Source organism: Bufo bufo, chromosome 9 (genome assembly GCF_905171765.1).
Source record: "Bufo bufo chromosome 9, aBufBuf1.1, whole genome shotgun sequence".
NCBI lineage: Eukaryota > Metazoa > Chordata > Amphibia > Anura > Bufonidae > Bufo > Bufo bufo.
In genome coordinates, this window is record NC_053397.1 from 4,167,968 (window position 1) to 4,183,073 (window position 15,106).

Genomic DNA, 15,106 nt, shown 5'->3' on the forward strand with positions numbered 1-15,106 from the left:
CTTGCGGTGCAGAAGTCTCTTCTCTCTTCATTGAGCAGGACCTGCCGAAGGACCTGCGATATGCGTGGTGACGTAACCACGTGGGAGCGCGCAGTGACGTCATCGCGCACCTTCGGCAGGTCCAGCGCGAGCAAGAGGATGAGGTGAGGGGTTTTTGTTTTTGTAAAATCAATAACAACAACAAAAATAAACAGCAGTGGGCCATTATGGGGGCATTATTTAAGATGGGGCCCTACACTGGGGGCATTAAAAAAATAATTCCTACACTATGGGGGACATTATTTAAGATGGGTGACTACATGGGGGCATTATTAAAGCTGGGGGCACTATGAAAAATTATTTACACCTTGGAAGACATTATTTTATCGGAGGCCTACCATCCTGTGGGTGTTCTCAGAAGGGGGGGTCTAGAAATAACTGCCAATCAAATTCATCCATTTTTTATGTCCGTTTTTAATGGACATGAAAAACTGATTCAAAACAGACATTAAAAACGGACAGAAAATGGATGCAAAATGGCCATGAAAAACTGACAGTGTGTCCGTCGTGTGCATGCGGCCTTAATGACCGGATAATCTGCATTTCCCATAATTTATGTTGTGCAGAACAATTACTCCCATCATCTTAAACAAGTGCCCACAAACTGAAAAACAGCCACAAATATCATGTGAATGTCTCTGGAGGTTATATCAGCGCTGGAGCGTTATAAGAGCAGCGGCCGATATCAGTCACATATGATGTAATGTCTCTGGAGGTTATATCAGTACTGGAGCGTTATAAGAGGAGCGGCTGATATCAGTCACATGTGATGTAATGTCTGGAGGTTATATCAGCGCTGGAGCGTTATAAGAGCAGCGGCCGATATCAGTCACATATGATGTAATGTCTCTGGAGGTTATATCAGTGCTGGAGCGTTATAAGAGCAGCGGCCGATATCAGTCACATATGATGTAATGTCTCTGGAGGTTATATCAGCGCTGGAGCGTTATAAGAGGAGCGGATGATATCAGTCACATATGATGTAATGTCTCTGGAGGTTATATCAGTACTGGAGCGTTATAAGAGGAGCGGCTGATATCAGTCACATGTGATGTAATGTCTCTGGAGGTTATATCAGTACTGGAGCGTTATAAGAGGAGCAGCTGATATCAGTCACATATAATGTAATGTCTCTGGAGGTTATATCAGTACTGGAGCGTTATAAGAGGAGCGGCTGATATCAGTCACATATGATGTAATGTCTGGAGGTTATATCAGTATTGGAGCGTTATAAGAGGAGCGGCTGATATCAGTCACATGTGATGTAATGTCTCTGGAGTGTTATATCAGTGCTGGAGCGTTATAAGAGCAGCGGCCGATATCAGTCACATATGATGTAATGTCTCTGGAGGTTATATCAGTATTGGAGCGTTATAAGAGCAGCGGCTGATATCAGTCACATATGATGTAATGTCTCTGGAGGTTATATCAGCGCTGGAGCGTTATAAGAGCAGCGGCTGATATCAGTCACATATGATGTAATGTCTCTGGAGGTTATATCAGCGCTGGAGCGTTATAAGAGGAGCGGCTGATATCAGTCACATATGATGTAATGTCTCTGGAGGTTATATCAGTGCTGGAGCGTTATAAGAGCAGCGGCTGATATCAGTCACATATGATGTAATGTCTCTGGAGGTTATATCAGCGCTGGAGCGTTATAAGAGCAGCGGCTGATATCAGTCACATATGATGTAATGTCTCTGGAGGTTATATCAGCGCTGGAGCGTTATAAGAGGAGCGGCTGATATCAGTCACATATGATGTAATGTCTCTGGAGGTTATATCAGGACTGGAGCGTTATAAGAGGAGCGGCTGATATCAGTCACATATGATGTAATGTCTGGAGGTTATATATCAGCGCTGGAGCATTATAAGAGGAGCGGCTGATATCAGTCACATATGATGTAATGTCTCTGGAGGTTATATCAGTACTGGAGCGTTATAAGAGGAGCGGCTGATATCAGTCAAGATGATGTAATGTCTGGAGGTTATATCAGCGCTGGAGCGTTATAAGAGGAGCAGCTGATATCGGTCACATATGATGTAATGTCTCTGGAGGTTATATCAGCGCTGGAGCGTTATAAGAGGAGCGGCTGATATCAGTCACATATGATGTAATGTCTGGAGGTGATATCAGCACTGGAGCGTTATAAGAGGAGCGGCTGATATCAGTCAAGATGATGTAATGTCTGGAGGTTATATCAGCGCTGGAGCGTTATAAGAGGAGCAGCTGATATCGGTCACATATGATGTAATGTCTCTGGAGGTTATATCAGCGCTGGAGCGTTATAAGAGGAGCGGCTGATATCAGTCACATATGATGTAATGTCTCTGGAGGTTATATCAGTATTGGAGCGTTATAAGAGGCGCGGCTGATATCAGTCACATATGATGTAATGTCTCTGGAGGTTATATCAGTGCTGGAGCGTTATAAGAGGAGCGGCTGATATCAGTCACATGTGATGTAATGTCTCTGGAGGTTATATCAGCGCTGGAGCGTTATAAGAGGAGCGGCCGATATCAGTCACATGATGTAATGTCTCTGGAGGTTATATCAGTGCTGGAGCGTTATAAGAGGAGCGGCCGATATCAGTCACATATGATGTAATGTTTCTGGAGGTTATATCAGTGCTGGAGCGTTATAAGAGGAGCGGCTGATATCAGTCACATGTGATGTAATGTCTCTGGAGGTTATATCAGCGCTGGAGCGTTATAAGAGGAGCGGCCGATATCAGTCACATATAATGTAATGTCTGGAGGTTATATCAGTGCTGGAGCGTTATAAGAGGAGCGGCTGATATCAGTCACATATGATGTAATGTCTCTGGAGGTTATATCAGTACTGGAGCGTTATAAGAGGAGCGGCTGATATCAGTCACATGTGGTGTAATGTCTCTGGAGGTTATATCAGTGCTGGAGCATTATAAGAGGAGCGGCTGATATCAGTCACATATGATGTAATGTCTCTGGAGGTTATATCAGTGCTGGAGCATTATAAGAGGAGCGGCTGATATCAGTCACATATGATGTAATGTCTCTGGAGGTTATATCAGTATTGGAGCGTTATAGGAGGAGCGGCTGATATCAGTCACATGATGTAATGTCTCTGGAGGTTATATCAGTGCTGGAGCGTTATAAGAGGAGCGGCTGATATCAGTCACATATGATGTAATGTCTCTGGAGGTTATATCAGCACTGGAGCGTTATAAGAGGAGCGGCTGATATCAGTCAAGATGATGTAATGTCTCTGGAGGTTATATCAGCGCTGGAGCGTTATAAGAGGAGCGGCTGATATCAGTCACATATGATGTAATGTCTCTGGAGGTTATATCAGCGCTGGAGCGGCTGATATCAGTCACAGTTGTAATGAATGGTGTATTATACAGTTGCAATGTTATATATAATACAGTAGTATGACTGGTGTATTATGTACTATAAGAAGTTTAGACTAACACATTCATAATCGCAGGTGCACATCCATAAAGCTAGCATACAGGAAGCAAACAAAAACAGGCATGGCAGCAGAACATTTCACATACAAACGATAAAACTAGGAAATAGGGATTATACTAAATTAAAGTGGTATTATACCTACTAAAAATGAAAAAAAAATAGAAGCTCTTTGAGCACATTTTTGATCAAACGTGTGTCGGGCCCATCTACCAAGTGTCAAGGTGGTTTCTGTAGATGGGCCCGACACACGTTTGATCAAAAATGTGCGCAAAGAGCTTCTATTTTTTTTTCATTTTTAGTAGGTATAATACCACTTTAATTTAGTATAATCCCTATTTCCTAGTTTTATCGTTTGTATGTGAAATGTTCTGCTGCCATGCCTGTTTTTGTTTGCTTGGTGTATTATGTAGTTATAATGTTATATATTATACAGTTATAAATTACACAGTCGGATGCCTAGTGTATTATAGAGTTATGTTATATATTATACAGTAGAATGACTGGAGGTAAGTTCTAGACTTGTCCGCGGCGAATCAATGGATGTCGTATATCTAGACTTCTCCGAAACATCTGACGCTGTACCACATAAAAGGTTAGTATATAAAATGAGAATGCTCGGACTGGGAGAAAACGTCTGTATGTGGGTAACTGGCTAAAGGAATAGAAAACAGAGGGTGGGTATTAACGGTACACACTCAGATTGGGTCACTGTCACTAGTGGGGTACCTCAGGGGTCAGTACTGGAGGGGTCACTGTCACTAGTGGGGTACCTCAGGGGTCAGTACTGGAGGGGTCACTGTCACTAGTGGGGTACCACAGGGGTCAGTACTGGAGGAGTCACCATTACTAGTGGGGTACCAGAGGGGTCAGTACTGGATGGGCCACTGTCACAAGTGGGGTAACAGAGGGGTCAGTACTGGAGGGGTCACTAGTGGGGTACCTCAGGGGTCAGTATTGGGCCCTATTCTCTTCAATATATTTATTAATGATCTTGTAGAAGGCTTGTATAGTAAAATATCTATATATAAACTACAGAGGATAGTATACTGTATATATACTACAGAGGACAGTATACTGTATATAAACTACAGAGGACAGTATACTGTATATATATACTACAGAGGACAGTATACTGTATATATACTACAGAGGACAATATACTGTATATATACTACAGAGGACAGTATACTATATATACTACAGAGGACAGTATACTATATATATATACTACAGAGGACAGTATACTGTATATATACTACAGAGGACAGTATACTGTATATATACTACAGAGGACAGTATACTGTATATATACTACAGAGGACAGTATACTGTATATAAACTACAGAGGACAGTATACTGTATATATATACTACAGAGGACAGTATACTATATATATATACTACAGAGGACAGTATACTGTATATATACTACAGAGGACAGTATACTATATATACTACAGAGGACAGTATACTGTATATATACTAGAGGACAGTATACTGTGTATATACTACAGAGGACAGTATACTGTATATATACTACAGAGGACAGTATACTATATATATATACTACAGAGGACAGTATACTATATATACTACAGAGGAAAGTATACTGTATATATACACTACAGAGGACGGTATACTGTATATATACTACAGAGGACAGTATACTGTATATATACTACAGAGGACAGTATACTGTATATATACTAGAGGACAGTATACTGTATATACTACAGAGGACAGTATACTGTATATATACTACAGAGGACAGTATACTGTATATATACTACAGAGGACAGTATACTGTATATATATACTACAGAGGACAGTATACTGTATATATATACTACAGAGGAGAGTATACTGTATATATATACTACAGAGGAGAGTATACTGTATATATACTACAGAGGACAGTATACTGTATATATACTACAGAGGACAGTATACTATATATATACTACAGAGGACAGTATACTGTATATACAGTATATACTACAGAGGACAGAATACTGTATATATACTACAGAGGACAGTATACTGTATATATACTACAGAGGACAGTATACTGTATATATACTACAGAGGACAGTATACTGTATATACACTACAGAGGACAGTATACTGTATATATACTACAAAGGACAGTATACTGTATATATACTACAGAGGACAGTATACTGTATATATATACTACAGAGGACAGTATACTGTATATATATACTACAGAGGAGAGTATACTGTATATATATACTACAGAGGAGAGTATACTGTATATATACTACAGAGGACAGTATACTGTATATATACTACAGAGGACAGTATACTATATATATACTACAGAGGACAGTATACTGTATATACAGTATATACTACAGAGGACAGAATACTGTATATATACTACAGAGGACAGTATACTGTATATATACTACAGAGGACAGTATACTGTATATATACTACAGAGGACAGTATACTGTATATACACTACAGAGGACAGTATACTGTATATATACTACAGAGGACAGTATACTGTATATACACTACAGAGGACAGTATACTGTATATATACTACAGAGGACAGTATACTGTATATATACTACAGAGGGCAGTATACTGTATATATACTACAGAGGACAGTATACTGTATATATATACTACAGAGGACGGTATACTGTATATATATACTACAGAGGACAGTATACTGTATATATACTACAGAGGACAGTATACTATATATATACTACAGAGGACAGTATACTATATATATATATATATATATACTACAGAGGACAGTATACTGTATATATACTACAGAGGACAGTATACTGTATATATACTACAGAGGACAGTACACTGTATATATATACTACAGAGGACGGTATACTGTATATATACTACAGAGGACAGTATACTGTATATATACTACAGAGGACAGTATACTGTATATATACTACAGAGGACAGTATACTGTGTATATACTACAGAGGACAGTATACTGTGTATATATATACTACAGAGGACAGTATACTGTATATATACTAGAGGACAGTATACTGTATATATACTACAGAGGACAATATACTGTATATATATATATACTACAGAGGACAGTATACTGTATATATATATACACTACAGAGGACAGTATACTGTATATATATACTACAGAGGACAGTATACTGTATATATATATATATACTACAGAGGACAGTATACTGTATATACAGTATATACTACAGAGGACAGTGTACTATATATATACTACAGAGGAAAGTATACTGTATATATACTACAGAAGACAGTATACTGTATATATATACTACAGAGGACAGTATACTGTATATATATATACTACAGAGGACAGTATACTGTATATATACTACAGAGGACAGTATACTGTATATATATATATACACACATATACACTACAGAGGACAGTATACTGTATATACACTACAGAGGACAGTATACTGTATATATACACTACAGAGGACAGTATACTGTATATATATATATATATATATACACACTACAGACGACAGTATACTGTGTATATATATATATATATATATATATATATATATACACAGTACAGACCAAAAGTTTGCACACACCTTCTCATTCAAAGAGTTTTCTTTATTTTCATGACTATGAAGGCATCAAAACTATGAATTAACACATGTGGAATTATATACATAACAAACAAGTGTGAAACAACTGAAAATATGTCATATTCTAGGTTCTTCAAAGTAGCCACCTTTTGCTTTGATTACTGCTTTGCACACTCTTGGCATTCTCTTGATGAGCTCCAAGAGGTAGTCCCCTGAAATGGTCTTCCAACAGTCTTGAAGGAGTTCCCAGAGATGCTTAGCACTTGTTGGCCCTTTTGCCTTCACTCTGCGGTCCAGCTCACCCCAAACTATCTCGATTGGGTTCAGGTCCGGTGACTGTGGAGGCCAGGTCATCTGGCGCAGCACCCCATCACTCTCCTTCATGGTCAAATAGCCCTTACTTTAAAAGTTTTTCCAATTTTTCGGCTGACTGACTGACCTTCATTTCTTAAAGTAATGATGGCCACTCGTTTTTCTTTACTTAGCTGCTTTTTTCTTGCCATAATACCAATTCTAACAGTCTATTCAGTAGGACTATCAGCTGTGTATCCACCTGACTTCTCCTCAACGCCACTGATGGTCCCAACCCCATTTATAAGGCAAGAAATCCCACTTATTAAACCTGACAGGGCACACCTGTGAAGTGAAGACCATTTCAGGGGACTACCTCTTGAAACCCATCAAGAGAATGCCAAGAGTGTGCAAAGCAGTAATCAAAGCAAAAGGTGACTACTTTGAAGAACCTAGAATATGACATATTTTCAGTTGTTTCACACTTGTTTGTTATGTATATAATTCCACATGTGTTAATTCATAGTTTTGATGCCTTCATAGTCATGAAAATAAAGAAAACTCTTTGAATGAGAAGGTGTGTCCAAACTTTTGGTCAGTACTGTATATATACTAGAGGACAGTATACTATATATATATATATACACACACACACACTACAGAGGACAGTATACTGTATATATAGATTACAGAGGACAGTATACTGTATATATACACTACAGAGGACAGTATACTGTATATATACACTACAGAGGACAGTATTCTGTATATATACTACAGAGGACAGTATACTGTATATATACAACAAAGGACAATATACTGTATATATACTACAGAGGACAGTATACTGTATATATACTACAGAGGACAGTATACTGTATATATACTACAGAGGACAGTATACTGTATATATATATATATATATATATATATATATATATATACTACAGAGGACAGTATACTGTATATATATACTACAGAGGACAGTATACTGTATATATACTACAGAGGACAGTATACTGTATATATACTACAGAGGACAGTATACTGTATATATATATACTACAGAGGACAGTATACTGTATATATACTACAGAGGACAGTATACTGTGTATATATACTACAGAGGACAGTATACTGTATATATACTACAGAGGACAGTATACTGTATATATACTACAGAGGACAGTATACTGTATATATACTACAGAGGACAGTATACTGTATATATACTACAGAGGACAGTATACTGTATATATACTACAGAGGACAGTATACTACATATATACTACAGAGGACGGTATACTGTATATATACTACAGAGGACAGTATACTGCATATATACTACAGAGGACAGTATACTGTATATATATACTACAGAGGACGGTATACTGTATATATACTACAGAGGACAGTATACTGTATATATACTACAGAGGACAGTATACTATATATATACTACAGAGGACAGTATACTGTATATATACTACAGAGGACAGTATATATACACTACAGAGGACAGTATACTGTATATACACTACAGAGGACAGTATACTGTATATATACTACAGAAGACAGTATACTGTATATATACTACAGAGGACAGTATACTGTATATATATACTACAGAGGACAGTATACTGTATATATACTACAGAGGACAGTATACTGTATATATATATATACTACAGAGGACAGTATACTGTATATATACTACAGAGGACAGTATACTGTATATATACACTACAGAGGACAGTATACTGTATATATATACTACAGAGGACAGTATACTGTATATATACTACAGAGGACAGTATACTGTATATATATACTACAGAGGACCGTATATATACACTACAGAGGACAGTATATATACACTACAGAGGACAGTATACTGTATATACACTACAGAGGACAGTATACTGTATATATACTACAGAGGACAGTATACTGTATATATATTACAGAGGACAATATACTGTATATATATATATACTACAGAGGACAGTATACTGTATATATATACTACAGAGGGCAGTATACTGTATATATATACTACAGAGGACAGTATACTGTGTATATACTACAGAGGACAGTATACTGTATATATACTACAGAGGACAGTATACTGTATATATACTACAGAGGACAGTATACTGTATATATACTACAGAGGACAGTATACTGTGTATATATACTACAGAGGACAGTATACTGTGTATATATACTACAGAGGACAGTATACTGTATATATACTACAGAGGACAGTATACTGTATATATATACTACAGAGGACAGTATACTATGTATATACTACAGAGGACAGTGTACTGTATATATATACTACAGAGGACGGTATACTGTATATATATACTACAGAGGACAGTATACTGTATATATATATACACAACAGAGGGCAGTATACTGTATATATACACTACAGAGGACAGTATACTGTATATAAATACTACAGAGGACAATATACTGTATATATATACAACAGAGGACAGTATACTGTATATATACTACAGAGGACAGTATACTGTATATATACACTACAGAGGACAGTATACTGTATATATACTACAGAGGACAGTATACTGTATATATACTACAGAGGACAGTATACTGTATATATACACTACAGAGGACAGTATACTGTATATATACTACAGAGGACAGTATACTGTATATACACTACAGAGGACAGTATACTATATATATACTACAGAGGACAGTATACTGTATATATACACTACAGAGGACAGTATACTGTATATATACTACAGAGGACAGTATACTTTATATATATACACTACAGAGGACAGTATACTGTATATATACTACAGAGGACAGTATACTGTATATATACTACAGAGGACAGTATACTGTATATATACTACAGAGGACAGTATACTGTATATATACTAGAGGACAGTATACTGTATATATACTACAGAGGACAGTATACTGTATATACACTACAGAGGACAGTATATTGTATATATATATATATATATATATATATATATATATATATATACTACAGAGGACAGTATACTGTATATATACACTACAGAGGACAGTATACTGTTACAGATTGATCTGGATAGATTGGGCAGATAAGTGGCAGATGAAGTTTAACACTAACAAATGTAAGGTTTTGGATGAGGGGATTGATGGTGGCTAAAGTTATATTGATAAAGTATTGGGGTTCTGTCTCCCCGCCCTCGACAAGGGAGTGGGGTTCATATCTTCAACAAATTAGAATATATGAGGATATTGAAAGGAAACGGAGAGTTGCACGCAGAACTACATAGCTATACTTAATACTGATAATATTCTATACTTGAATGAATGGAGTGGACGACAGCCAATGAAGGGGGGGGGGGGGTTGTTATAGTTATTTCTCTTATTATTGCAGGGGTGAACTTAGGATGATGTGTAGAATTTCTTTAAAATGATGTTTATGATTGTCATACTGGGTACACCGTTGTGATTAATATTGGTTTTATGTATTAATATTATGATTTGAAAAATAAAAAATTCTTTCAAAAACAAAAAAAAACTAATGTAAGGTTATACACATGAGAAGGAATAATGCAAGTCATCCGTACATACTACATGTCACCAGAACATACAAAATTGTAGAACTCTGTGTAACACTGACATGGAAAAGGACTTTTAGTGAACAGCAAACTAAGCTGTAGAGACCAGCGTCAGGCAGCTGCTGCCAAGGCCAATAAGATAATGGGTTGCATCAGGTAGGGATCGACCGATATTGATTTTTTAGGGCCGATACCGATAATTTGTAAACTTTCAGGCTGATAGCCGATAATTTATACCGATATTCTGGGTATTTTTATTTTTGAGAAAAATAAATTTTTCCTACACAAATCTGCTGAAAATTAATAGGTTTTATGTTAACGTGTATTTTTTATTTTTTTTTGTAAATCTTTTTCATTTATACTTAATATTATTTTTATTTTTTTACTAACTTTTAGCCCCCTTAGGGACTAGAACCCTTGTCCTATTCCCCCTGATAGATCTCTATCAGGGTGAATAGGAGCTCACACTGTCCCTGCTGCTCTGTGCACACAGCAGCATGGAGCTGAACATGGCACCCAGGGCCTCAATAGCGTCCTGGCTGCCATGGTAACCGATCAGAGCCCAAGGATTACACTGCTGGGGCTCTGATCGGAGGAGCAGGGGATCCTGTGACCACTGCCACCAATGATTAATATTGGGGGGGGTGCGCACTGCACCACCAACGTTTTTACGTTTGGGATGGGGGTGGGGGGCGCACTGCACCACCAATGTTTTTACTATTGGGATGGGGTTGGGGGGCGCACTGCGCCACCAATGTTTTTACTATTGGGATGGGGTTGGGGGGCGCACTGCGCCACCAATGATTAATACTGGGGGCCTCTCTGAGTGGTAGCTGCAGTCCGCGGCACCTAAGGGGTTAAATACCGCGGACCGCAGCTACCGTTCATATAGCCCAGGAGCCGGCTATGTGATTCTGCAGCCAGCTCCCGCCTCCTGTATATGAATTAATGAAAGACTCATCTTCATTGGTGGAGCGGTGGCCACAGCCCCGCCCCTTCTCTTGTCCTCCTTCCCCTCATTGGCGGCAGCGGCAGCAGCAGCACAGGGGGAGGAGACACTGCTGCCTTCTCCCCTGTGCTGCGGAGGGAACACAGAGAGCGCTGAGAGCAGCGCGTTCTGTGTTCCCAATACGTTATCGGAATATCGGCAAAATAGATGCCGATACCGATAACGTTCAAAATCCTCAATATCGGCCGATAATATCGGTAAAACCTATAATCGGTCGATCCCTAGCATCAGGGGCATAGATGGCGGTGATGAGAACATAGTCCTACCACTTTACACATCACTAGTCAGACCACACATGGAGAACTGTGTACAGTTCTGGGCTCCTGTGAAGAAGGCAGACATAGCAGAGCTGGAGAGGGTCCAGAGGAGGGCAACTAAAGTAATAACTGGAATGGGCAACTACAGGACCCTGAAAGATTATCAACATTGGGGTTATTCACGTTAGAAAAAAGACGACTGAGGGGAGATCTAATAACTATGTATAAATATATCAGGGGTCAATACAGAGATCACTCCCATCATCTATTTATCCCCAGGACTGTGACTGTGACAAGGGGACATCCTCTGCGTCTGGAGGAAAGAAGGTTTGTACACAAACATAGAAGAGGATTCTTTACTGTAAGAGCAGTGAGACTATGGACTCTTTACTGTAAGAGCAGTGAGACTATGGACTCTTTACTGTAAGAGCAGTGAGACTATGGACTCTTTACTGTAAGAGCAGTGAGACTATGAACTCTTTACTGTAAGAGCAGTGAGACTATGGACTCTTTACTGTAAGAGCAGTGAGACTATGGACTCTTTACTGTAAGAGCAGTGAGACTATGGACTCTTTACTGTAAGAGCAGTGAGACTATGGACTCTTTACTGTAAGAGCAGTGAGACTATGGACTCTATACTGTAAGAGCAGTGAGACTATGGACTCTATACTGTAAGAGCAGTGAGACTATGGACTCTATACTGTAAGAGCAGTGAGACTATGGACTCTTTACTGTAAGAGCAGTGAGACTATGGACTCTTTACTGTAATAGCAGTGAGACTATGGACTCTTTACTGTAAGAGCAGTGAGACTATGGACTCTTTACTGTAAGAGCAGTGAGACTATGGACTCTATACTGTAAGAACAGTGAGACTATGGACTCTATACTGTAAGAGCAGTGAGACTATGGACTCTTTACTGTAAGAGCAGTGAGACTATGGACTCTTTACTGTAAGAGCAGTGAGACTATGGGCTCTATACTGTAAGAGCAGTGAGACTATGGACTCTTTACTGTAAGAGCAGTGAGACTATGGACTCTTTACTGTAATAGCAGTGAGACTATGGACTCTATACTGTAAGAGCAGTGAGACTATGGACTCTTTACTGTAAGAGCAGTGAGACTATGGGCTCTTTACTGTAAGAGCAGTGAGACTATGGGCTCTTTACTGTAAGAGCAGTGAGACTATGGACTCTTTACTGTAAGAGCAGTGAGACTATGGGCTCTTTACTGTAAGAGCAGTGAGACTATGGACTCTATACTGTAAGAGCAGTGAGACTATGGACTCTTTACTGTAAGAGCAGTGAGACTATGGACTCTATACTGTAAGAGCAGTGAGACTATGGACTCTTTACTGTAAGAGCAGTGAGACTATGGACTCTTTACTGTAAGAGCAGTGAGACTATGGACTCCTTACTGTAAGAGCAGTGAGACTATGGACTCTATACTGTAAGAGCAGTAAGACTATGGACTCTATACTGTAAGAGCAGTGAGACTATGGACTCTTTACTGTAAGAGCAGTGAGACTATGGACTCTATACTGTAAGAGCAGTGAGACTATGGACTCTATACTGTAAGAGCAGTGAGACTATGGACTCTTTACTGTAAGAGCAGTGAGACTATGGACTCTTTACTGTAAGAGCAGTGAGACTATGGACTCTATACTGTAAGAGCAGTGAGACTATGGACTCTATACTGTAAGAGCGGTGAGACTATGGACTCTTTACTGTAAGAGCGGTGAGACTATGGACTCTATACTGTAAGAGCAGTGAGACTATGGACTCTATACTGTAAGAGCAGTGAGACTATGGACTCTATACTGTAAGAGCAGTGAGACTATGGACTCTTTACTGTAAGAGCAGTGAGACTATGGACTCTTTACTGTAAGAGCAGTGAGACTATGGACTCTTTACTATAAGAGCAGTGAGACTATGGACTCTGTACTGTAAGAGCAGTGAGACTATGTACTCTATACTGTAAGAGCAGTGAGACTATGGACTCTATACTGTAAGAGCAGTGAGACTATGGACTATATACTGTAAGAGCAGTGAGACTATGGACTCTTTACTGTAAGAGCAGTGAGACTATGGACTCTTTACTGTAAGAGCAGTGAGACTATGGACGCTATACTGTAAGAGCAGTGAGACTATGGACTCTATACTGTAAGAGCAGTGAGACTATGGACTCTATACTGTAAGAGCAGTGAGACTATGGACTCTTTACTGTAAGAGCAGTGAGACTATAGACTCTTTACTGTAAGAGCAGTGAGACTATGGACTCTTTACTGTAAGAGCAGTGAGACTATAGACTATATACTGTAAGAGCAGTGAGACTGTGGACTCTATACTGTAAGAGCAGTGAGACTATGGACTCTTTACTGTAAGAGCAGTGAGACTATGGACTCTTTACTGTAAGAGCAGTGAGACTATGGACTTTACTGTAAGAGCAGTGAGACTATGGACTCTTTACTGTAAGAGCAGTGAGACTATGGACTCTTTACTGTAAGAGCAGTGAGACTATGGACTCTTTACTGTAAGAGCAGTGAGACTATGGACTCTTTACTGTAAGAGCAGTGAGACTATGGACTCTTTACTGTAAGAGCAGTGAGACTATGGACTCTTTACTGTAAGAGCAGTGAGACTATGGACTCTTTACTGTAAGAGCAGTGAGACTATGGACTCTACTGTAAGAGCAGTGAGACTATGGACTCTTTACTGTAAGAGCAGTGAGACTATGGACTCTTTACTGTAAGAGCAGTGAGACTATGGACTCTTTACTGTAAGAGCAGTGAGACTATGGACTCTACTGTAAGAGCAGTGAGACTATGGACTCTTTACTGTAA